Raw genomic sequence first — 27175 nt, 5'->3', positions numbered from 1 at the left:
CAGCAAGAAGCGGCAGCTGGCAGAAGGTCAACTGGATGTTTTACTTGTTTTCATATTACAAGATGTAGAGAAAAAGAGATTAAATGAAAGTTACTACTTGGGAATTTGGGGGTCTCAGGAACAAACATGCAAATGGTTTTACCTGCAGCCAACTTAGATGAAGAAGAGAGACTTTGGTTCCAGTCTGGCTTCTGCATTACCAAGTCTGAAGGCAGATATTAGTGGAGTCTGCACGCTTCCCTCCTTTCTCTCCTTTTCCCCCAACTCTGATTCATGGTAGGGAGGCCCACGCTGAGGCCTCTGCAGGAAACCATCAACAGCAGCTGCTAATGGGAAACCTAATGACCTTTTAATGGGACGAGGAAAGCTAAGAGAGTTGTGTAGATAATATTGATAATAGAAGGAAAAGAAACTATGCACCAAGCTGAAGCAAGGGCTGTCCGGGCTAGGCACTGTGCAGCCCAGTAAAGAAAAAGCTGCAGCCCTCCTAAGGAAGGCCATTCATCACACCTCTGATGGTGTCCACAGCATCTCAGCAGCCACTGCAACTACCAAACCCTGGGAGTAATGACACAACAGTCACAGTACACCACAACACCACTCAGGACACCAGTGTTAAACAACAGCAATGAAAGAACATTTTCCCTATTTTGCATTTAGGGAACAGCATTAACCCATAGGAAAAAGATTGGCTGGGTTGCTAAGACCTGAGCTAAATCCAACTGCGACAAACATATTGTCAATCAATCAAATGTGCCCACTTTAGCAGAAGAGCACCGTTATACAAGTATTTCCCAAGCCCTGCTACATAGCCTGGTTTTGCCGAACTAACCCAAATTCATCTTTAGATTTTGAAAACTTCCATCCCATCTATTCTGGCAATATTAACACTCTTGAAACTCTAGAACAATGGTTCTTAAAGTTTGCTCCCCAGACCAGCAGCAATGCAAATACTCAAGCTCCATGTGAAGCCAAGTTACTGGGAAAAGCTGGAGGTGGAGCTCAGCAATCTGTTGTAGCAAACCCTCCACGTGAGTCTGATACACACTCAAGTTTGAGAATCACTGATCTCAAACTGCGCCATGCACTGTAATCTCCCAGGAAACTTTAAAAAACATAATGCTGATGCCTAGCTCCTACCTCCTCTGCCAACTTCAGCGATTCTGATTTAACTGGCATCAGGTGAAGCCTAGGCATTTGGACTGTACTAAAACTCCACAGGTGATTCAAAGGTACAAGAAAGTTTGTAAACCTCTAGAATATACTCAGGAAATGAATGTCAACAGACAACTCTTCATACCTGGGGCAAAATGCATATAGGTAGTCAACAGGTATCCAAAGCCTGCAGTTACAAGGAATAATAAGTAATCTATACTGATAGACTCAACCATGTCTTTCTCTGATCATATTTCAACAAAAGAAAAAAATGCATTTTTCACAAATGTCTTGGGCTTGGTTGATTTAAATGTGTATTTGAGATTTCTTGTTTTGTCCTTGCTACTAGGGAACTCAGAGGCTTTTTGTCCTTTGGACTTTTCTCTCTCCTTTTTAAAGTAGCAGACTCCTGGGAGTTCCCACGTGGCTCAGTGGGTTACAAACCCAACTAGTATCCATGAGGATGTGGGTTTGGTCCCTGGTCTCACTCAGTGGGTTAAGGATCTGGAATTGCCATGAGCTGTGGTGTAGGCAGCAGACGTGGCTCAGATCTGGTATTGCTGTGGCTATGGTCTAGATCAGCAGCTGAAGCTCTGATTCGACCCCTAGCCTGGGAACTTGCATGTGCTGCAGATGCAGCCCTAAAAATCAATAAGATGCCTTATATGGTAGAGGAGTTCCTGCTGTGTCTCAGTGGGTTAAGAACCCAACTAGTATCCATGAAGATGTTGGTTCGATCCCCAGTCTTGCTCAGTGGGTTAAGGATCTGGCATTGCCGTGAGCCGTGGAGCTGTGGTGTTGGTCACAGATGCAGCTCGGATCAGGTGTTGCTATGGCTGTGGGGTAGGCTGGCAGCTGCAGCTCCAATTCGACCCCTAGCCTGGAAACTTCCATATGCTGTGGGTACAGCCCTGAAACAACAACAACAACAAAAAAAAAAAAAAAAAAAAAAAAGTACCTGACTCCTGCTCTTTTATACCTGTGGGAAAGTCCTGTTGCCAGGTTTCTCTCACTGAGGCACATGCATCCCCAGGCTCTGTAGTGATGTGTCAGGGGATCCAGGAAGCCAGGGACAGAGGCAGCTCATGCATCCAGAGACTTCGATTCATTCAAAGTTAGGTCATTTAAAACATCTTAATACTAGAACAAATAGAGATACAGCATGGATTGGAAGGCAAAATTGGATCAATCTGGGTTCTTCTCCCAGCTCTCCAGAGAATGGTGCTCATTAACTCTCCTCAGCCATTAGGAGCCCTTGTCTAGGAAAGCTGGAAAGATAAGGACATTGTAAATATAAGCCTTATTGAAAACTGCCTGAAATTATTTTGTAAGAAGACATCATATAAACAAATAAATGAAGGAACTGTCCCTTGAGTTCTCTTCTATGTAATTACCCAAAACCAGCGTTTTGAGAATCCCCTCTCTTTCAACACCATCTATTCTTTGGATTCCATTGGACAACCAATATTCGATAAAGAGAAACAAGCTTTTCCCCACTGGATATGATTGATACATGAGATCCCACTGGGGGAGACATGCAGAACACCTTTGAAATAATAATAAAGCAAATCCTGTAACCTTTCTTAATGAGGATGGATGCTGGGACTGGCATTTCATGTGAGGACCTCTACCTCCTGGAGGACTGTGGCAGGAGCCAGTCAGGTTTTCATGGGAAAGAAACATTGGAACCAGGCAGGAAGCAAAAAGGAGATAAGGTGTTGAAACCAAGATTCAAGGCAGAAACTTGCAAAAACGTATAAGGCAAAAGCCTGAGAAAATAGGGCACCCTCACTCTCTGCCAGAAGAATGGGAGAGGAGAGGAGAGAACGGATGACAAAAACCTAAAGCAAGACTGCAATCTCAAGGAGAAACCATCAGCATTTCATACAGAATTCTAGTGCCGTATGTACACACTTATAGCACCCAAAGGGTTTACTGTTCAGTCTTTCTGCTGTCCTCTAGGTGAAAAATAGAACTCTGCTCCTCAGAGCTTTTACAGAAAGTGGCAATAAAATTCTCCATAGAGCTGGCCCTGTCTTGCAGCCATTCTTTCTTCCTAACCAAGTCTGAGCTTGGAGAACTGACATGTTATGGAGAATTTCACGTGCCTTTGGCTTGAGGCACTGGTGCAGTGCACTACATTTGGGGGCTTCTCACTTGTGCTGCCGTCCACCCAGTGTAGATGGCAGCATGGATAAATGCAGCATCCCTTGCATTTGTCAATATTTTGGAGAAATGCAGTCTCTTTTTGTCAGAAAAGATAAAAATATAAAACTATCCTTAGTACTAACAATTCTCAGCAATAAAATAAGCATATCCCTTTCACAGAAAGCAGAGGAGATAAGCCATTTGCATTCCAGGGACACGGCATTTGGAGCCATGGCCTATTAGAACCAACCACCCAGTCCTGTGCTAACAAGGAGGGAAAGACAGCCTCTCAGGACCACACGGTCATTGAGACCAGAGTCCCAGTTTCCTAGTTTAGTTTCAGATTCCTCCCAGTCCACCTCCCCATTCCCCTGAATGCTCCAGAGCCCAGCAGGGCTAAGAGCTGCTGTTGCCACCCAAGAATTATTGATGAAGGAAACAGAATCAAATCTAATGGAATGGGAATGAAAACCTGACAGTTGACGAGGGTGGAAAACAAAACGGATGCACACACAGGCGGCAGCGAAGCAGACGTGCAACAGGTCTCTGGCTTGCAGAGAAGCCACGGAGGCTGATGACACACCATCACCAGGGAGGGCCGAACAAGGCTGTGTGGGATGCTGCGGAGGATGCCCTCAGAGCCTGGCCTCCGACACAGACCCCTCTGGTTCTCTCCTGGTTTGATGCTCCTGGACAGGGTACAAAGTACAAAGTCTGACACATGGATTTTTGCACCCAGGGAGGGAAGGAGAAAGTACAAAAGAGAGTTTAGAAATTCTAGCTTCTGGGAGTTCCCGTCGTGGCGCAGTGGTTAACAAATCCGACTAGGAACCATGAGGTCCCGGGTTCGGTCCCTGCCCTTGCTCAGTGGGTTAACCATCCGGCATTGCCGTGAGCTGTGGTGTAGGTTGCAGACGTGGCTCGGATCCCGCGTTGCTGTGGCTCTGGCGTAGGCCGGTGGCTACAGCTCCGATTCAACCCCTAGCCTGGGAACCTCCATATGCCGCAGGAGCGGCCCAAGAAATAGCAACAACAACAACAACAACAACAACAAAAAGACAGAAATTCTAGCTTCTTTGTCCTTATCTATAAAATGGGTTCATTACCCTGACGCTATAAGAAACTGAAGTGAGACATAGGAACGTGTATGTAAATTATAAAGAGGGTGCGACAGCACTACTATTTCTATCATCACAATTCCTACCACCTCAGGGACAAACATACTAGGCCTTTACGGAATTTCTGACAGAGAGGCCCTAGATTGAAAGATGGAGAAAGAATGTAGAGGAACAAGAATAAGCTTTGGAAACAGACAGAGCTGGGCTTCCACAGCAGCTAAGTGACCTTAAGTAAACTCCTTAACTTCTCTAAACCTTAGGTTCCTGGCACAAATTAGGAAATTAGGGAGTTCCCGTTGTGGCTCAGTGGTTAACAAATCCAACTAGGAACCATGAGGTTGCGGGTTCAATCCCTGGCCTCGCTCAGTGGGTTAAGGATTGGGTGTTGCAGTGAGCTGTGGTGCAGGTCTCAGACCCGGCTTGGATCTGGTGTTTCTGTGGCTGTGGCGTAGGCCGGCGGCTACAGCTCCGATTAGACACCTAGCCTGGGAATCTTGATATGCCGTGAGTGCGGCCCTAAAAAGACAAAAAAAAAAAAAAAAAAAAAAAAAAAAAAAGGGAAATCAGTAAATCATAGCACTGAATAAGAAGAAGAAGAGGGGGAGAGAAGTAGGCATGGAGGAGGGAGTAGAGGAAGGAGAGGGGCAGGGGAAGGAGGAGGAGAAGGAAGAGAAAAAGAGGAGGAAGAAGAGGAGGGAAAGCAGGGGACAGGATTGGTGGGGGAGAAGCATAAAAACCAAGATGATAATAAAGCCAACATGAAATCTTACTTCTAAATATTCACTCACTCACCTATTGCAAATTTAATCCCAATGGGGTTTATCTGTCCTGAAAAATGTTCCCTCTGTCACTTTCTGATTGTCCAGGAGTGGAAAGCCAAACTCTAGTCACAGGCTGAATCTTCAAACCCAGGCTAGAAATATACTGACTAGCATAAAATAAAAAAGGAAGAGGAAAAAAAAATACTTCTGTCAAAACCATCAGTTTTTAAATTAACTAAAGCAGAGAATCAAATATTCATTACATAATTTTGGAAAATTCTTAAAAATGACAGGAAATGACTGCCTATATTTGGCTTTCTTATTACACATACAAGAAATTATAAACCCTCTGGTAAGTGAAAGAAACATAGCCAGAAAATTGAGAAAGGTATATCGGGTAGAAATGATAGAAACCAGTTATCCGATCTGGATCAAAAATATTAAACAAAGAAAAAACACTTGTTATTCTGTCAGCTCTGAGACAGTTTCAGCTTGCTCAAACTGGAACGCGTCCCCCTGTGGTCTTGTAAAACTCAGTGAATTGGAGTAAAGTGGTGTAAGCAGCAGCTTCATCTTCAAAGATGCCATGTAAAATATACATATTAACAAGCAAGCAAGGGCTTCTCATTCTTATTCCTCCTCTCTGTTTCCCCGCCCTGTTCCAGGCATCAGCCATGTCTGAGCGTAATATCAAGAAACATTTACATCTGCTTGCACCTGTCACCCTCTCCCAACCCTGTGGCTCCAGCCACTGCCAGAGGAGCCCTTCTGTGTTCCTCCAGTGGGGCCTGAACTTCCTGAGCCAATAAATCTGACCTGAGTACTTACATCTCTTTCCTCTAAGACAGTACCTGGGAAATAGCGCCCAGGTTAAACTGCTTATATTTGAAAAGGCAAATAAACCAAGAAGGCACGTTTGTGGGTGTATGTCTCGGAGCTTTGCTCTGTAAATTCCTCCTGAATAACTGATTACGCCAGGGACAAGCAGAGTCTTAAATGAGAAACAAGATGAGATGTGTGAATTCAAATGTACAGTTCCGAACAAGTCTTCAAATTTGGGAAGTTCTGATACATCTTGCCGTTTCCATTTTGCAGAACACGGTGGACTGCTATGGACAAGATTAGGTAAGGATTTGTCTCCCCCTGGTCCCAGGCCATCCTTGGCAATGAGCAGCTAAATGGACCCATGGAGCAGGATGACCATGAACGAAGATCTGGTGATGATTTCAATGTCGTCTTTGGTTCTTTGCACTGGAGCTACCCTTTTCCTTCCTGCCTATGGGCACTGAGGTAAGTCTCTCTAAAGGTATGATAGCCATCCAGGAAAGTGTGACTCTGGGCTTAATCCTAGAGTGTAACTGACTAACCATGTTTGGAGACCCTCCTCTAGGCCTAAAATTAAGCAGCAGCTAGCACAGTGCCTCATGCACGGTGAACAGTAAATAACGTTTGTTGAATGAATGAATGAATGAATGAGTACTTGGTCTAGATGTTAAAAAAGAAGTTAACAGAGTTCCTGTCATGGCTCAGCACCTAATGAACCCAACTAGTGTCCATGAGGACTCGGGTTAGATCCCTGGCCTTGTTTAGGGGGTTAAAGATCCAGTGTTGCCATGAGCTGTGGTATAAGTTGAGGATATGGCTTGGATCCCACCTTGCTGTGGCTGTGGCATAGGCCGGCGGCTTCAGCTCCAATTGGACCCCTAGCCTGGGAACCTCCATACGTCCCAGGTGTGCTTCTAAAAATTAAAAAAAAAATAAAAGAAAAAATGAAGATAATGCTTGAATTTATATCATTTCAAAGCTTAAGAAAAAAGATAGGCTTTGATTCTATTGCCAAAAAATATACAGAATTCATGAGAGATAGGAAAAGACAAAAGTAAAAAAAAAACAAAAACAGTCTAATTGGACCTTCAAAACAATGCTTGATGAGAAATCAAAGGGAAACATGATGAGAGGAAGAGGGGCCAGACAACCAAGGGGTTGGAACCTGGGAAATGCACAAACCTATCAGAGTGGGGCAGGTGGTTCCTCAAGCAACCAGCATTTGACAACAGATGTGTGGGCAGGTGGTTTGAGCATCATCAGTACCAGTCTGGCAGGGGTCACCAGCAGGCAGATAGGGATCAGTCCTGGGAAAGTCTCATGGCAGTTCCAGACTGATTCATGAGGTCTGGGGGTCACAGGTAGAATGCCAGAAACTAGGTAAGCAGCCCCCTGTTTAGGCAGGATTAACAGATAATCTCTCACTGAACAGATGCAAAGAGAAAGCCTGGGACTCCTTAAATCTCCCTCACTTAAAACTTCCGTTGGTCTCAGCTGGCGTTTTGAGACCAGAGAGGGGCTGAATCTATCATAGCATCAACAACCAACACCAAGGTTGTGCTCCTGGTGCTGAGCACTGTTAAATTCAGCCACCTGTCTACTCCCCTCCCCAGCCTTAAGAATCAGGCTCTACTCTTATCATCTTCATTTTACAGATGAGGAAACTGAGGCCCAAAGCACTTAAATGCTCGGCCAAGGTCACAAAGCTAGTAAGTGGCACAGCAGGGACCTGAGCCCTGGGAGCCTGGCACCAGAGTCCGTGCTCTAAACACTAGATCTGCTACTTATTAGGGCCCCTGATTGTCTGAGGGGGGTGGTCAGGGAATTCCATGTCCTTTCTAAACAGGACCAACAAAACCAATTACCTCTGCAGAGATCCATACTTCCAAATGTGCAGAATTAGAAAGCGGTGCACATAACCAAAGATTTACAGGCAGGATGGCATGACCCCATGAGAGTCATTCAGCGGGCAAAAGCCCCAAAGGGCCCGAGGCTTGCTCAGGCAGTGAATTAAAATTTACACACCATGACTCAGATGTGCAGAAATAGAGTTTAATTCCTGTGCTCCCGAGCCCCCATTTCCATGTGGCTGCCCCTGCAAGGCTTCTAAGCAATCACGGTGCCTTAAAACCATCTTCTCTTTGGGTGACTGTTCAGTGCATTCAGGAGTTGCCCCTGTAAAATCTACTCAGAGAGTGGACTCACTGACTCTCTCAGCTCTGGGGACGGCCTTCACGGTGAGCTCTGCTGTCCCACCTCCTCCTGGGCAGCTATTTCAATTAAACTGAAATAACATTAAAGATCTGGTTCCCTGTTCACACTAGCCATATTGCAAGTGCTCCACGGCCACATACGGCTAGCAGCTACCACAACTAGTAAGTACAGACATAGAACATTTCTATCATCGCAGAATATTCCATTGGACAGCACTATATATGCATATTCTACGTGTGTGTATTCTTATCTATTTGTAGCTCACTTTCTTCCAAAAATAATATATGCACAATAAAATACATACATGCCAAAGTATTCAAAAATCAAGTCAGAAGCTCCAGGCTTTGTAGAATCCAGCTCTAAGGCCAACCAAACTCTCCAGTGGTCATAACGATCAGATCACATGAGACAATGCACGTGGAAATACCTGCAGACGTTTAAGGCAACATCCAAATTTAGCCATTGTTATCCCTATACTAAGAAAGAATCAGGCTGTACACTGAGGGTTTGTGTCCCCTCAAAATTCGGATTGAAATCCTAACCCCCAGTGTGATAGGATTAGCAGGTGGGACCTTTGTGAGGAGATTAGGTCATGAGGGTGGGGCCCTCACCAATGGGATTAGTTTTTTCATGAAAGAGACCCCACCCAACCTCCCCGCCCCTGGCGCCTTGTGAAGACCCAGTAAGAAGAATGCTCTCTACACACCAGGAAGCAGACCCTCACTGGATACCAAATCTGCCCATCCCTTGATCATGGACCTCCCAGCCTCCAGAACTGTGAGAAAGAAACCCCAGTTATTTCTATAGTATTCTGTTATAACAGCCCAAACTGACTAAAACAAAGCATTATTTTATTTTTAAAGAAGAAAAAAAACATATGTAGCAGAATCCAGACTAATTATATCTCAGGTGCTAAAGGAATCTGCACCTGTGACTCAGAACTACTCTACGTTACCATGATGAAATCAGGAAGAATAGACAATCTATTAGAATACTGAAATATGGGATAATTCTTGATTTTTTTTTTTTTTTTTTTAGGGCCGCAGCTGCAACATATGGAGGTTTCCATACTAGAGGTCGAATCGGAGCTACAGCTGCCGGCCTACACCACAGCCACAGCAATGCCAGATCTAAGCCATGTCTGTGACCTACACCACAGCCTGTGGCAACGCTGGACCCTTAACCCACTGATCAAGGCCAGGGATCAAACCTGCATCCTAATGGTTACTAGCTGGGTTCTTCACCCACTGAGTCACAACAGGAACTCCTTGAATTTTTAAAAGGAGGAAAAAAAGAATAGTTCTGGTACCACTACAGACCAACATGTTACTTAACAATCCTGAGGAGATTTAGAAAACACCTTAACAAAAGCTTTTGAAATATTCACAACAGAATGTATTTGTTAGAATTCCTTACCAAGCTAAACAACTTGAGGGATATGGCAAATATACTATAACTTGATTTCAGCAAAATACCTAATATCCCCCAATAGATCCCTGTGATTAGGATGGTGAAATAGGGACTGAGGGGCAGTGTGATTAGGTATATTAGTGTCTATTTGAAAAACTACTCCAAAGTCGTGTTGATTATGTGTTCAAAGTTAGCTTGAAAGAGAGGTCTGAAAATAACGTCCTTGGAGCCATTCTTTGCACATTTTTGACAGTGATGGATGCTCTCAAGGGAAGCTCTTGCATATGAAACAACACAGAACATAGTGTAGACTTCAATAGGGAAGGCTCCAATGGGGATGGGATCATCTCCAGAAGGGTGTGGCAGGAAGGCAGCTTCAGTTCTGGGCAAGCACACACACACACACACACACACACGCACGCACGCACGCACGCACGCACACGCACACACCCTGGATATTTTGCCCTGCTCAACTACAAGCATACAAAGAGAGAGATTATTAACCCACTTTAGAATTAAGGACATTGAGAATAAGAGTAGTTAAATTAATTACTTAGGGTCACTGGGTCAGCCAGATCTCATTTTCCAACAGCTTGCAGGCTCTCCTCATTTCCTCTATCCCACATCTGAACTCTCTTCTCTCCCAGAGATGCAGACTCCTTTGCCATTCTCGGCCTTCTTCTCTTTCTCACCTCCCTCCTTTGTCTATGATCTGCTCTATGCCTTCTCCCCTATCCCTACTCATGTCTCCGCAAGGTCTTTTTCCTCTAGGATCTTAAGGATACGCCAGGGGCTGATCCCTGCCCTAGAAAATAACAGGCACATTCCCCCAAAGGCAAAATTGCTAGATATCCCAAACACAGTTGGGAGTGACCCATATTTTACTGTTTGTTCCATTTTCAACTCCATTGGGACAAATAATTGTCCTATATTTTAAACTGGAACTAGGGTGTGGGGAGAGTGAGTGAGTGAGGAAAAAGGAAAGAAAATATGTAATACTCTCACTTCCTGATTTTACACTTGAAAACTGCTAGTCAATCATATGGTGTCCGATCAGGCTTCCAAAAGCATGACCTCTTTCCTCCAACACACGTGTGCACCATCAGATCCCTAATAGCCTCTTTTTAATACTGATATTAAAAATATTGGAACCCCAATATTATCATTCACTTGTTCATTTTGGTCTTTATAACAACCCCGTCTGATAGGAAGAAAAAATTCTGCCATTCCCATTTCAAAGAATCACCAAATCAGAGGATTTCAGTCATTAAATTTATGAGTGAGTCCCCTAACTTATTTATTTCCGAGTCTAGATCTGGAGTCCCCTGGCTTCCAGGTCTGCTCTAATCAGGGCTCCTTGAAGCATTGCTGAGAGACAACTAGGGCTCCCATCTTCTTGGTCAGGTCTTTTAACAAAAAACACAAATTCAGATCCCAAAGGGGTGGGGGCAGTGTAAATGGAAATAACTTATTCTCCCCTTAAGTAAAAAGGGCAATGAGGAACAGGAAAAGAAAAGGAAGGAGACAAAAGCTCCTACAACTTCAAACGCAGTTATGACCAGCTTCACATACGGCCAGGGAAATAGTTATGCACAGTCCCACAGAGACAAGAGATCCTTGTCAGCAGTCCTTCAGCCTGATCCCCAGCCCTTAGCACATTCTCTATGTGTCCTTGATGATAATGACAATAATCACTAATGTTCACTGAGCGCTCCTTCAATACCAAGCACTGAGCTTATGAGTTTGGCATGTTTTCTCTTTTTCTCTATTTTACTGAGTCTACAATCCTAAGAGAGAATTGTTATTATCATCCCATTTTACAGATGAGAAAAAAACTACATTATAATCTTTCATCTTCAGAACAATCCAGATGTCTGTTACCTTTATTTGCATTTTAGAGATGATAAAATGAGGCTCAGAAAGGTCAAATAACTTGCCCACAGGTTACACAGATCTTCCAGTGTGGAGGGTGAAGCTCCTTCTACAGAGCAATATTGCAACAATAGAGAAAATGCTTCGCATACTCCTCCTATTAGACTATCCATCATAAAACACAGTATCAGAACCTAATGGTGACATTCCGCAAATAAGCCCAGGACTGAGTCTTGTAGTATCCCACTGAAGAAAGGCCAGCATTGGCCCCTGTGGAAATCAGAAGTCCATAATTCAAAATGTAGACATGGATTTCTCCCAAAAGCAAACTTAACTCTCCAAAAAAAAAAGAGTAGTAATTTCATAGGAAGAGAATGTTTAAAAGAGAAACAGAGAATTGATGGCTAAGGAAAGGTAAAGTTATGGCATTGGGCTGTAAATCCTGATCATAAATTAGGGCTGATGTAAAGATGATTTTTGATTCAGGCCGAGGGTACATTGTTTTACTGGATACACTAGCACCACCTTGTGGTGAAAGGAAAGAACTTACAAGGTTCTACCTGCTCTGTGCTAATAAAATATGCCTTTGCTTCTGGGAGTAAAACAATGTTGGCTACAGATCACAAGGTTCTAGAATTTCATTCACTAAGTGATGTTAGCTATTTTGACCAAACAACCTGCTTTGAGGAAATCCTGTTTTATTCCAGGGAGGGGAAGAATGCAAAATGAGGCTCGTCCTGATATCTTCTGGGCATGTCCTGCAGGTCCTTATTGATGAATGCTAAAACATATTGAGATACAATAATACCTCACATTTGTATAACACTTTCACATACATAATTTTTATTTTGTTAACAAAACAACACGGAGTTCCCGTCGTGGCTCAGTGGTTAACGAATCCGACTAGGAATCATGAGGTTGCAGGTCTGATCCCTGGCCTTGCTCAGTGGGTTGAGGATCCAGCATTGCCGTGAGCTGTGGTGTAGGTTGCAGATAGGGCTTGGATCCCACATTGCTGTGGCTGTGGCGTAGGCTGGGAGCTGCAGCTCCGATTCAACCCCTAGCCTGGGAACCTCCGTATGCTGCGGGAGCGGCCCTAGAAAAGGCAAAAAGACAAAAAAAAAAAAAAGCACTGAGTCAGGCATATAATATATTGATCCCATTTTACAGGTGAGGAAATTGAGGTTCATTTGTGTTAAGTATAAAGCCATATGTGAGGTTTCTGACAGCCCTGTAAAGATAAGCAGGGTGAAAAGGCCAGAGGATGAAAATTAAGAGTCAGTCGAGTGCATGTTTCATTTGCTTTGAAATGACTTCTAGAGAGCTGATTTCTTAGCAAAGATGAGCTTCCACCAGTTGGAAAATAAACAGAACCACAGCACCAAATGCCCTCTGAAATAGGCAGCCCAGGGCCATGCCCATGTGCTAGCCCACTACTGAAGTCCTTCAGCACCAATGCACTGACACAGAAGGACATTCCTGCCAACAGGGCCTCATCATGCTGCTCTTAAAATAATTACACCATCTGAAGCAGATCCCTTCACTCCATCTGCAAGTTGTCCAAAATCTGCTTGTGCCTTCTTGTCTACAGAATATTAAAGAAATAATTTTTCATTCCTCTGCTTTGACTGAGCCAAAAGAAGAGTCAGAGAAGAGTCCTACATGTAATCTTCCTACCACGGACCTGTTTGTGGTGGGATGGGACACATTTGCCAAATTTTTCTGCCCCCACTTTTAGTGGGACTTATGTTGGGATGAGGTGCTCACTTGTTCCATCTGGGAGGGGGCTCACTCAAATTTTTTTTTTTTTTTTTTGTCTTTTTACCATTTCTTGGGCCGCTCCTGTGGCATATGGAGGTTCCCAGGCTAGGAGTCAAACCGGAGCTGCAGCTCCCAGCCTATGCCACAGCCACAGCAATGCAGGATCCAAGCCCTATCTGCAACCTACACTACAGCTCACGGCTACACTGGATCCTTAACCCACCAAGCAAGGCCAGAGATTGAACTCGAAGCCTCGTTGTTCTTACCACTGAGCCACGAAGGGAACTCCTCAATTTCTATTTTTGTGTGATGTTATGAGACATTTGGAGGGTTATAGTTCATTCAGCATTAATCTTATGATTTCAAATATCAATTCATCAAGTCTATTAATAAACATACTACAAAACATGTATGCACACTAATCTTTGCATTTCTATTCATTTCCTACAGGATTTTTTTAAGGGAGTGGTATAGAACTTGACAGAGGTGTTCTAAATCCCATTTGGGAAAATGAACAGACAAGAACATCTTTTTTAAATACCTTAAAAGAAGAATGAGGAATCTCTATTCAAGATATTACAGTTATTTCAAATATTTTTCCTTGTTTGTTGTTTGCCTTCTAGCTCGATGATGAGGTTATCTGACAAAGATTACAAGAATTTGAGGATTCAGAAAAATTTCTGACCAAAGATTAGTATTCTTCTCTCCTTGTTTGGTCCAGAATTAATTAATAGGTTCTTTTTTAAAGGCAGTGAGTGAAAGGCTGTGATAGCAATCAGACATTTTTTCAACAAAGTCCCTTTATTTTCTATTCAAGATAACATTAAGAAATCATCAGATATCTCTTCTCCTTGAACTACTTCAAAGGCCTGAGCCAAACTAGACACACACACACACACACACACACACACACACACACACACACACACACTGGCTTAGGTGCAACCATAGCTAAGCTCCTAGGACATGCCTGATCTCTCCCTTGAGAGTTCACAGGCTCTTCTACCATAATCCAAACATGACTGACAGTAACAACCTCCAGACATAACCTTCCTTTTTTCATCAGGGCTCCAAGAGGTGGGCTTCCCATTCTCTGAAAAGATATGACAAAGTAGCAAACACACAAACATTTTGGTGACAAAATACAATATAAAGCTAATGAACATCTTAGGTATTCATTCTTTTTCTTTTTCCATTGTTATAATCAATGTGTGTGTGTGTGTGCACACATGCACGTGTGTGTGTGTGTGTGTGTGTGTGTGTGCGCGTGCGTGCACGCATGCATGTAATCTCATAAGAAAAACCCAGACCCTTCTCTTCACGGATGAAAAATGCAATTTCGCTCTTTAGGCTGAAAACTTGTTGGCACATGGCAGCAGATTTCCCTCTGGATCCCTGAGGACTCCAGGTCAAACGATGTGAAAAACATTAAGGAATGGAAGAAATCTCAAAAGACACTTTTGATAGATTTCACTATGTTCTGCCTATCGATAAAATAACAATAATGCAAATATTAAAACAGTATAGAAAAATAGGCAAAGGATTAGACAGTTCTAAGAAAAAAAATACAAATGGCTGCTTGAAACCACAGAGCCCATTACTAGCAGCTGCTTAAAAAATAAAAATAACTATAATTAAGGAAATGTAAATTACCTCAGCAACAAGATACTATTTTCTCTCTATCAAGCTGGCAAAGGTTAAAAACATTATAAAAACTCCCTACTGTCCAGTAAGACTTATATCTTTCATATAGCTAATCCTCTTCCACTGTGAAACACTAAAACAATATGCATCAAAAGTCTTAAAATTTTTATAGCTTTTGACCTAGTAATTTCAATTCTAGATAACTACCCTAAGGAAATAATCAGAAATGCAGGCAAATTTATGTGCAAATATGTTTATTATAGCATTATTTATTATAGTAATAAATGGAATCAATAAAAATGCCCAACAATAAGAGGACTGCTTAAATAAATTACAGGCCATACAAACCTGCATATGGCAGAGTGTTACACAGCCACTAAAAACTACATTTACAAGGAATTTTGAATGACATGGGGAAATGCTATAATGCACTAAGTGAAAGAAATAGGATAAAAAGATATTTATACAGCACAATCTCATCCTTATTTTTTTTAAGTGAGTTTGTATGCAAAGGTAAAGAAAAAGAGAGTACCAAAGCATGAATAATTTGTAAGATTACAGGTGATGGTAGGAGTTCCCACTGTGGCTCACCAGTAATTAACCCAATTAGTGTCCATGAGGATACAGGTTTGATCCCTGTTGACACTCAGCGGGTTAAGGATCTGGCATTGATCTGAGCTGTGGTGTAGGTTGCAGTCACGGCTCAGATCCCACATCGCTGTGGCTGTGGTGTAGGCCGGCAACTGCAGGTCCAATTCGACCCCTAGCCTGGCAACCTCCATATACCATGGGTACAGACCTATGTGCACCCCCTCCAAAAAAAGGGATTTTTATTTCACTCTTTATATTTGTTTTTTTCCAAATTTTCCATAATATGCATGCATTACTTTAATAACAAGAGAAAATATTCATTTAAAGTACATTCCATAGCATGGCACTCAAGACCCTGGGAAGCCTCCATTCCAGCTACTATCTTCTATCCTGATTGTTTCCTCAACACATCAGGCATGTCCACACCTCCCTGCTTTTCTTCTTAAAGTTCCTACTGCCTGGAGGTCCTTCCAAGAACCTGAAAGTTCACTGCTTCTACGTGACATTCTCTGAAGCCCACAGTAAGAATTGGTTATTTCCTCACCTTTGTTTTAGAACCACTTGATACTTGTTTGTAGAAGGCCATTTACTAAATTAATTCTAATGATTCATTTTATGTGTCTGTTTCCTCTCTTGAGCTCTGAACATTTCAAAGGCCCTAGGGCTTAGAAACCTTTAAATTTCTAATACCTAGTCCCATCCTTTACATGCCATAAATACTAAATACACGGATGAACGAAAGATAAATGGAAGTGAACAGAAAGATGGATGGATTGATAGATGGATGGATGGATAGACAGATGGATGGAAACCTATGGTCTTCAGAGGGTGAAAGAATCTAGAAACTAAACTATCTTCAAGTTGCTTCATGTATTCGGATGGGTACATACTGCAGACAACACAACACAGGAGAAGCACTACACCAGCATTGCTGGGACAGGCTGAGCTATAATTAGCTTATAATGGAAGTGAAATTTTTCTCGTCAAAACAACAAATCTGTTACCCTGCTTTACAGTAAATGGCTTTCTACAGAGGATACCCACATGATATTTTATTACTAAAAACCATTCCAATAAAAGATATGCTGAAAAATTATTGCAATTTCTACTAATTAAAAACTAATTAAGTCATTTGCTGAATAATACATGTTCTCTACTTGCATAATCTACGAGCATGCTCTTCACTTACAAATATTTGTCTTCATTTCATTAAAGTAATTAAACGGCTTCAAGTGCGGTTATTTTTACAAGCTTTTTATAGCCAACTCTCAATTTTCCATACCAATGGAGAAGCATAATTGAAATATTTAAAACTGAATAAAGATAATACAGAACCTCCCTGCTGCTCTCCTCCTCCTCCTCTGGTTTAACATACAACAAAAACAACCAACTTGAGTTTTAGCTCAGCTCCCTTCTCCCACTCCCACTCTGGTAGCCTGAACAGAAAATAATTGCACATAAACAGCAGGATGGTATTCACATGCATACGTCGTGCCCTCCCCACCCCACCTCTTCGTGCACAATGTACATTAGGGCAAAATGGAGGGATGGAGGAGTCTACTTTACCGAGGAAGAGGAACCATCCCCAAATTGATGACAAAGCTAATTGCACCCTCTCTCTCTGACCACATCACCCAGGCTTTGTCCCAGGCAATTATGACAATTCCTTATGTTCCTAAGGGGGAAAAAATATGCTGCACAAAGCAAAAAATTCTTTACGCCAAGAATGATGATGGAGATTCTAAGTGCAGGTGTCAGCGTGTGCATGACAGTGTATCTGCTGCAGCTTTGTTTGCTGTTTAAAGTATGCGGAATTGTGTGGAGGAAACATTTTCCTTCACAATTATGAAAGGGCAGAGACTAAATATACGTTGGATGCATCTAATTACATATATTGAGAAACGTGACAAGTAAGCGTATATTGGGGACAGTCCGTTTTCCAAAATAGGCGCTTTGTCAGGGGTACACGGAATAGAGTTCCTCTGACACTCTGGTGTCAGTTTTTGCCCTGAATGGAAGAGCTGCCCGTGGGAGGAGAGAGGCGGTGATGGCCAGAGAAAGCACCATCCGAGGAGGCCAAGCGTCATGCAGAGGAACAGACAGCCGTGAGCAAATGAGCAGGGGGAAGGGGATCAGGGTGCAGGTCATGAGTGGCCCGGGATGACTGCTTCCAAAGGCCTGGAAGCTACAGCTGTGATATCAAATAGAGAGATGATAGATAGATAGATAGATAGATAGATAGATAGATAGATAGATAGATAGATAGATAGATAGATGATAGACATATATACATACATACATGCATAGCTAGATACACAGATAGAAAATATGTTACCCACTCCTAGCATATAATAAGAATCTAATAAATGTACTACATTCTTGAGGTCCTACTTGGGTTTCTCAGGGTAAAGACACAAAACAGGTTGTGTGGCAAGAGACAGGAGGAGGGAGTTTTTATTGTCATTTTGTTTCCTTTTCAATATAGGCCTCAGAGGTGGTTCCCAAAATGTGTTCAGAGGGCTTGAAACAGAATTTCATTCAGACCTCGTGGGTTGTATAGCATCTCCTTTATTCTGGACTTTCCCCTGCTTTAAATTTGATTGGATTTTAATCGGAGACCATCTGATGAAATGTTCTGAACCTAGATTAGAATGGAACATGCACTCCAGCTGAATGCAAGGGAGGACAGTGAAATCGCATAATGGAATACAAAATAGATTTTAAAAGCAATAAAACTGCAGCCGGTGGAGGGGTCTCCTCGGGGACAGGGAGAAGCGGGGACATGCAGGAACATACTTGCCACCCAGAGAAAGAGAACCAGGACCAAGGAGGGATCCCACTGCTAGCCACTCACCTTGGGCCAAGATGTGTTCAGTCCTGTCCAAGACACAGCAGAAAGGAGATGTGGGTTCAGGTTGGTTTATGCGAATAAAACTGAACAGAGTCATAAAACAGGAAGAGCCAGAGCCCCGAGACCCCGAGACAAGCTACTGACCTCTCCAAAAGGCATTATGAGAGACCACGGAGGTCAGTTTTGCTAAACCATCTGGAGCAGGGATGCCTGAACTTGACTGAGCAACTGAACCACAGGAGGGCCTATTAAAATGCAGATTACTATTGATAAGGTCCAGAGGGGGCCTGGCAACCTGTGCTTCTACCAAGCTGGTCAACAACCCTGATGCTGCCGTTCCTGGAACCACATTGTGTGAAGTGGGATGTAAAGCAGCAGTTTTCTCACCTGGATCAGCTTCATTCAGTACCCAGCCACAGCTCAGACACCCCAGTCCCCGCCAGACTTGCATCTCTGGTGATAGCATCCAGCAATCTGCAAGCTTATCAAGCTCCCCTGTTGATTTGCATGCCTTCTCTTCCAAAAACCAGACAAATTACTGATGGTAACATGAATTTCTCTGCATAAATGAGTGTAAGTCAAGAAGGTGAGCAACCAGTTGACCAGCAGAATGGAGGGTGATGTGGGGGGGTAGGGCTCTACTCGGGTATTTAACAGTGAGTCTGTGAACAAAGAACCAGGCCAGGGACCCTCTCTTTGGGCACCAGGTATACATTGGGGCAGGTAACCGTACTTGCAGGCTATGTCTTCCTGAGATTTTTTTTTTTTTTTTTAAGCAAATCCCATTACAGGAGCCAATTCATTGGAATCATTTCAGGAGCCATCTTTTTTTCTTTAAGTTTTATTGAAATACAGTTGATTTACAAGGTTGTGATCATTTCTGTTGTACAACAAAGTGACTCAGTTATACATTTATTTACACACATCCATTCTCTTTTGGATTCTTTTCCCACATAGATTATCATAGAATACTAAGTAGAGTTCTCTGTGCTATACAGCAGGTCCCCATTGGCCAGTCACTCCACATACCTCAGTGGGCCTATGTCAATCCTAAACCCTGAGTCCATCCTTCCTCCACCACCTCTCCCCTTTAGTAACCATAAGTTTTTCAAAGTCCAGTCTGTTTCTGTTCTGAAAATAAGTTCAAATTGCATCATTTTTTTAGATTTCACATACAAGTGATATCATATGATGTTTGTCTTTCACTCTCTGCTAACTTCACTTAGTATGATAATTTCTAGCCCCATTCATGTTGCTGCAAATGGCATTATTTAATTCCTTTTTATAGCTGAGTAGTATTCCATTGTATATATGTACCACATCTTCTTTATCCATTCCTCTGTTGATGGATACTTAGGTTACTTCCATTCTTACTATTGTAAATAGTGCTTCAATAAACACTGGGGTGCATGTATCTTTTCAAATTATGGTTTTTCTCTGGACTATGTTCTTGGATTAGAAGAATCAATACTGTCAAAATGAGTATACTACCCAAAGCAATCCACAGATTCAATGCAATCCCTCTCAAATTACCAATGACATTTTTCACAGAACTAGAATGAAAAAATTTTAAATTTTTATGGAAACATAAAAGACCCTAAACAGCCAAAGCTATCCTGAGAAAGAAAAATACAAATAGGGGAATCAGGCTCCCTGACTTCAGACTATACTACAAAACTACAGTCATCAAAACAGTATGTTACTGGCACAAAAACAAAACTATAGATCAATGGAACAGTATAGAAAGCCCAGAAATAAACCCATGCAAATAATCTATGACAAAGGAGGTAAGAATATACAATGGAGAAAAGACAGTCTCTTCAATAAGTGGTGCTGGGAAAACCGGACAGCTACACGCAAAAGAATGAAATTAAAACATTCTCTAACACCATATAGAAAAAATAAATTTAAAACGGATTAAAGACCTAAATGTACAACCAGATACTATAAAACTCTTGAAGGAAAATATAGGCCGAACACTCTCTGACATAAACTGCAGCAGTATCTTCTCAGATCCACCTCCTAGAGTGATGAATATAAAAAATAAATAAATAAACAAATGAGACCTATTAAATTTAAAAGTTTTTGCATAGCAAAGGAAACTATAAACAAACAACCAAAAAAAGACCCATAGACTGGGAGAAAATATTTGCAAATGAAGCGACTGACAAGTGATTAATCTCCAAAATATACAAATACCTCTTACTGATCAATAGCAAAAAACAAACAACCCAATCAAACAATGGGCAGAAGATCTAAATAGACATTTCTCCAAAGAAGACACACAGATGGCCAGAAAATACATGCAAGGATACTCAACATCATTAATTATTAGAGAAATCTAAATTGAAACTACTATGAGGTACCACCTCACACCAGTCAGAATGGCCATCATCAAAAAGTCTACAAACCGTAAATGCCGGAGAGGGTATGGAGAAAAGGGAATCCTCTTCTTGGTAGGAATGTAAATGGTACAACCACTATGGAAAACAGCATGGAGGTTCCTCAAAAAACTAATAATAGAACTATCATATGATCCAGCAATCCCACTAAGGAGCCATCTTTAACTCCACACTTTCCCCACTGCCTTCTGCCCACATCCAGTCACCAAGTCCTGGTGGCTCAGCCTCTAAGATCCATCCTCTCATCCATCTCCTCTTTCCCATTCCCACTGCTGCGTTCTAGTCCTAGCCACTGTCTTCTCTCCCCTAGACCAAAGCAAGGTCTTTCAGCTAGCATTCCAGCGATCATCCTGCTCCCTGACATCCACCCTCTATTCCACAGCTGGCCTAAGTCCTTCAGAAGCATCCCACTGTGCTCAGAACAAAATCTTCATGTTTCAGCCTGAAATACCCTATGAGAACTTATTCTTCCATCTCTCCTGAGCCTGACATTCTCTATGTTCAGCCTCACTGTGTTTCTTAGACATGCCAAGATCTTTCCCACCACACAGTCTTTGGACAGGCTCAGTTTTTGTTGGATATTCTTTGCCAGACATAGAGAGACCCCACCCTTCCTTTAGGTCTAGGTCTAAATATTATCTTCTCAGAAAGAACCTTCTGCCCATCTCACCTTAAGTAAGTCCTTAACTGGTCCCTGGTGTTCCAGTAAAGCGTGAAGTAAAGCTGACAATTATTTCACTTGTTTTCTCATGTACTTTTTCTTTTCCATTCATTATACCATTGGTTCTTAAAGTGTGGTCTCTGGAAAAGCCACACCAGCATCACCAGGGGTACTCTGAGGGTTGGGCCCACACTCTATTCTAGCAAGCTTTCTTTGTGGATGCACGCCTGCTGACATTTGAGCACCACTGTAGGAGTAAAGACTAGGTCCAACCTGCCTGCCATTCTGGGCCCAGCACCAGGAATAATGCATATAGTAGCCATTTAGGAAAGTTTTTTTAATGAATAGATAAGTAAGTCCCATTAGGCCAAACAATTTACATTCAACCAGTATCCCACCCTAGCACCATTAGTATACTTGGCAAAAGTGCCACTTGAAAGAGAAAGCTCACATAAATTTTGTTTCCCATGAAGAAGTTCCAAGCTGGCTTCAGAGTAGAGAATGGAGTTTAGGGAGCAAGAGAGAAACTGAGACACCAGCTAGAAGACTCGCAGTGGTGCAGTGGAGAGGTGATGAAGGCAAGGGTTGGGGACAGGAGGAGAAGAACTAAAGGATGGATCTTAGAGGCTGAGCCAACAGAACTTGATGACTGGTCATAGGTGGAGGATGTGAGGGGAAACAAGGGGTTAGGAAAGCCATGACAGGGGTGAAACAGGGGTTCACAAGTATACTGAGTTCCAAGTAAAGGAAACAGAACAATAAAAGATAATAAGCAGACTGACTTTGCACAGGAATGATCACGCTGGGCCCTTTCCTTTCTCTCCTTAACTGCCTTCCACCTCTCCATCTCCCAGAAAACACACACGAGAAGTATTCTAATGGAACCCAAATATGGAATGGCATATTTAGAAAATCATTTAGTGGCCCCACATGTTTATTACAAGGCTGAGAATGCTACAACCTGTACAGCGTGGCTTATTCAGGTCACATGGCTGCCACTGGCCATCAGGACCAAGCCCCAGTCTCTGACCTCCTAGTCTACTGAAATACTTGCTTCAATAGGTGCTCTGGGAGGAAAAAAGGAAAAACCCCAGGGTCTTGGGGTCTTGGTTCAGAAATGCTGCAAGCAACATTCTCTAGAGTTTCACATTCCATTAAGGCTGAGAAAAGCCTTCCATTGACGAAAACTACTTAACCCAGCACGGCTGACCATGGAGTCCCCTCATTCCATGTGCAACTTCAAAACACCTAGGAGCAGACTACACATACTAAGCATGAGCTCTAGGACAGGGGGGAAAGTTAATCCCAATTTAAAGGTTACATCTGAATTTTTCATATACACACAGAAGTCTTGGTGTCTTTGTCGTGTTTATCCGCATTTTGTAACCTTTAAATGGCAGACTAAGCAGCTGGTTGGGCTCCCTTTGAAGGCATTTTGCAATCCTAGGGGGAAAGTAACAACAGACACTGGGCTGGGCTGCCCTCACTTAAGGGATCCCTGCCAACTTTGGGCATGAACTTCCCAGGCCTGATGCCTGCACTGAAATCCTGCATGGCCCAGCTTCCCTTTCCTAATGTGAGGCTACAGCATGTGGAAGGGCACCCTGGTGTCCTGGAAGGCAGAACCCTCTTGTGTGGCCAAGAGAAAGTGGTAAAATGGGGTGCACAGCCCAGGGTGGTCTGGCCCAGGGATGAAGAGGAAAACAGAATGGGGCCCAGTGCTCGGGAATCTCCCACCCAGGGGTGGTGGGGGCTTGGGACGACTTATGGCTGAACTCGGGAACCCAGGGAAGATCTCTCAGAAATGTAGGATTCTGAATTAGGGGACAGGCCCGGACAGGACCCTGGCAGCTTGACCGAGCTGGGTCATCTCTGAGAGTCTGGAAACAGTGAGAAGGAGAGCCGATGCTCTGGAATTCCCACAGACCAAAGCCCAAAAGAGCAAGCTTTCAGGTTTCAGCTTCATAACCTGGGACAAATTACTCAATTTCCCTGAGACTTGGTGTCTGCATACGTAAAACAGACACAGTAACTTCTACCTCCCAGAATTGCTGGGTGGTTTAAATCAGGTAATCAGAAAAGAGAGATAAGAAAAGTACCACCAAGTAGAGGTATAATTATAATAAATACTACAGGTGTTTACTGAGCATTACAATGTGCCGGGCACTGGGTTAAGTACTTACCAGACACTAGGTTGTCAAAGCCTTCGAGGAGCCCTCTGAGGTAGCTAAGAGCAGTCTCAGTTTTATTGCTGAAGAAATTGAAGCCCGGGAAAACTAATTTACTTGCCCAGAGGCACACAGAAGGCAGCCAAGCCAGCATCTGCACGCAGACAATCTGAGTACAGAAATGTTTCCCAGTCTGCAAACACTAATGCAGGAACGTGGCAGAGAGATGGAGAAGCATGTTAATGTGAGCCAGCTGAGCTCATCACAAGGCTGGGCTGTGAATGTGGTGACAGTCAACAGCCCCCCCTGGGGTCAGTTTAACAAGCATAATCCTTTGATTTCAATTTGTACCCTCTGCCTGAGACAGAGAAAGAACCAGAAATCTTATCAGGGGTTCCACCCAATCCTCACTGGGGATGGTAGAAGAGCCCAGCTGGGTGACAGCGGCCAGAGGGATGTGTGCCAGCACCAGGGGTGGCTGCGGTGTGCTGTAAGCTGACTTTTAGGACAGGAGCCTCCCTCCAGGCCCTCGGTGAGCCCTGAATATGGAGACGGAGGGCAGGGAGCACAAGAGGCCAGCAGCAGAGGCCCTGGCCTCAGCCACACCAGGGGGTGATCAGCTGCAGGACCCTCGTGGAAGCCCACCCAGCCTGGTTGATGCAACAGCCCTTGGCAATCCAGAGGCAAAAGCTCCTAGGTGGAGACTAAATCATGAGAAAGACCTTTTCCCAGTTGGAACTTGATGGACAAACCTGGCCAGTCCTGAGTGATCTCAGAAGAAAGCCAGTGGGTGCTTTAAGCAGGTAGAGCTTCCTGTGAGCAGGGTGAAAATGACCTTTATGTCACCTGTCTGCACCTGGCCAGCAGGTGGTCCTCACAGTTTTGTTGAACTGAACAGCTCCAGGAAAGAACTGCTAATCCTTAATATTCCAGTGTGCCGAGCCAGGGGCCAGGGTAGCTGGAAGAGGAGCTCTAGAAGGACTTGATGTGAATCGCAGAGGTGAATCACAGCCCCAGGCGAAGTCCAAAGGGGCGTGTGGGGCTTTAAGTGGATTTGAGGCTGGGGTGTAGGGAGTGGGAAGGAGTATTATACCCAGCCCCCAATCCCATCAGGTCACAAAATTCAGAGTAGAAAAATTTCTCTCCTGAGTGAAATTACACAGGAGTCAGTAACTCGTGGAGCAGGCTCTAAACCAAGTAATGCTGGCAGATGCGGACTAAAACCTTAGTCTTACAGCCCTTCAGGGAGGAAGGCAAGAGAGAGGAAAGGAAGGCAGGGAAGGAAAAGAAAGGAAGACAGAAAAGAAGGCAGGAAAGGAGAGAGAAAGAGGGGCAGGAGGGAGATGACAGTTCCTAAATTACAGTCAAATACTAGATGAAGAAATTTTATACCCAAGGCCAGCCCATACGTGATGGGACCATTTTATTCTACTGCATAAGACTTGAATAAAATCTACTGTTTTAAAATAATGCTCTCAAACTTTTGGGAAAGACTGCTCTTCATTGTAGCTTTAACTCTAGTGATTAAGGGAAAAAAGAATTTAAACATAAATGATAAAAACCTCAAAATTTTCAAGTCAAATTTCATTAACTGATAAAGGTCTACTCTGAGCCCTGGGCAAGGGCAGTGGAAGGGATTTGGTTAATTTGTAAGATTAAAGGCGTTTTGAATAATTGAGGCCACATTAGAGGGAGATTCTAGTTTGAATGACATTCCAAGGTCAGAAGACTGAAGAGCTAAGAGCCCTTATCCAAAAACACCACGTTAACCTTTGAAACAGGAAAAATCCAAGCCACTGTGGCCCTGAACTTCAGGGACTGATAAACAAGAGGCAGACAATATAAATTGGTAATCTACCTGTTTATACATAGATTTATCTTTCCTTTGGTTAAGGAATTTGACCAGTGGAGTCTTGAATATTTTAAGGTGTTCTGTATAAGGTAATGTGTTATCTTGACAGTTTATTAGCAACAAAGTCAAGAAGGTCAAAACTGAAGACTCCTTCCATAATTTTATTTCCGCTCTGCTTACATCTTAATAAAAGGTGCCTCTTGCAACAGTAAACAGAAACCAATCTGCATTTGCAGGTGCAGGAAAGGTGCTTTCAAATATATTATAAGCAGAGAATGACAGAAGCTTATTGAGATCAGCATTACTCAACCCTCTTTGGACCTTGGCATGATATAAAACAATCTGTTTCTTCTCTTGGCTAAACAGAAAGTGAGCAGCAAAGTCTGCAGGACACAAACTTAACTAATTAAGACAACAGTGTTTTGTTCTCATTACTATTAATAATATTAATACCATACACAGTGCTTTATAGGTTCCTAATATTTTCCTAGAGTTCCCTAGGCAGAGGTGCCTTGGTAGAAGTTGTGTGTGTCAGGTGCAGGTTGAGGCTGAGTATCCTGTCTCCTCACACCCTTAGCGGTGGCTTTTTGGGACACAGAAATTTTTTTTTTTTTTTTTTTTTTTTAGGGTCTCACCTGTTGCATATGGAGGTTCCCAGAATAGGGGTCAAATCAGAACTATACCCACTGACCTGCGCCACAGCCACAGCAACACCGTATCCAAGCCATGTCCGCAACCTAAACCACAGCTCACAGCAACACCGGATCCTCAACCCACTGAGTGAGGCCAGGGATCGAACCCCAGTCCTTACGGATATTAGTCAAGTTCGTTACTGCTGAGCCACAGTGGGAACTCCCTGATTTTATCCTCAAGGTTATTATCCTGGATATTGTAGTTACTGCCCTTACCTCCATTCCCCCTTCTCTTGGTAGCCGCCAAGATTTCTATTTGGAAATTCGTATCCTACCCACTATAGTTCTAGACCTACAGCATGTAGGAAAAGAACTACTACCTGACCCCAGGCTACAGTTACTGGTTCAAAGGCAGGAATGTGGTACAATTTGGGTCAATGAGACTGTACACTGGAGCTTTCTAGGGATATGTAAGAAAGATATGCTACCTCTGTTCTGAAAGACTTCCAGAAGGTTCCCTATGTACAGACTCCAAATGTGCACAAGGAAGCACATGGGCCTTGAGTTGAGACTGCAATGGGGCACAGTCTCAGGATGAAGCTGGCACCAGGAAAGGCAAAATAGCTGAAAAGAAACATAATTCTTGAGCTATTGTGGCCTGCTGAAGCCCACCAATCCTGAAGCCCACCTAGTTCAAGACTTCCAATTATGCACGCTAATAAATGCTCTCTGTTATTTAAGCTGATTTAACTTAAATTTTCTGTTAACCTGCAGTGACACAGGCACTGTATGAGGTGACGTGGTCAGGTGTTCCAGCTCTACTTTAGAGATAAGAAGGATGAAGTTCTGATATCTTATGTAACATAAGAGCGCAAAGCTAGTAAGTGATGAAACCAAGCTCTATGTCCTCTGACTCCCAACCCAGTGTTCTTTCCATGGCCATGTGCCACCTCCATGACATGGTACTAGAAAGTCCCTTTTCAGATTTATGATTCCCACACTAAGTTTGAATTTAAATATGCTGATATTATACAATTAAAATGAAAACTGGAATGTTGGTTCAAACTATTTTTGCCAAATAAAGAGTAGCAGTGTTTATTTGTTAGCAAC

General features: G+C 43.0%; 1 protein-coding gene across 2 annotated transcripts in view; it reads right to left on the bottom strand.

Annotated features, from left to right (window-relative positions):
• LOC110256420 (uncharacterized) overlaps positions 1 to 27175 on the bottom strand; it is a 256045-nt gene that overhangs the window by 194264 nt on the left and 34606 nt on the right. For both annotated transcript variants that reach the window (XR_014824801.1, XM_084991176.1), the window contains 2 exons: positions 8526 to 8648; positions 5214 to 5349 (listed from right to left, as the gene is read on the bottom strand). The gene's annotated coding sequence lies outside the window, so the exon portion shown is untranslated. Of the gene's footprint in view, positions 1 to 5213; positions 5350 to 8525; positions 8649 to 27175 lie in introns of those variants that run through there.

The sequence above is a fragment of the Sus scrofa genome, chromosome 13, assembly GCF_054392235.1.
Source record: "Sus scrofa isolate SSC_HxYL_T2T_F1_AM1 chromosome 13, Sscrofa_HxYL_maternal_Yorkshire_Landrace_v2.0, whole genome shotgun sequence".
NCBI classification, from domain to species: Eukaryota; Metazoa; Chordata; class Mammalia; order Artiodactyla; family Suidae; genus Sus; species Sus scrofa.
Note: the sequence above shows the minus strand (reverse complement) of the source record. Positions and strands in the feature narration are given on the sequence as shown.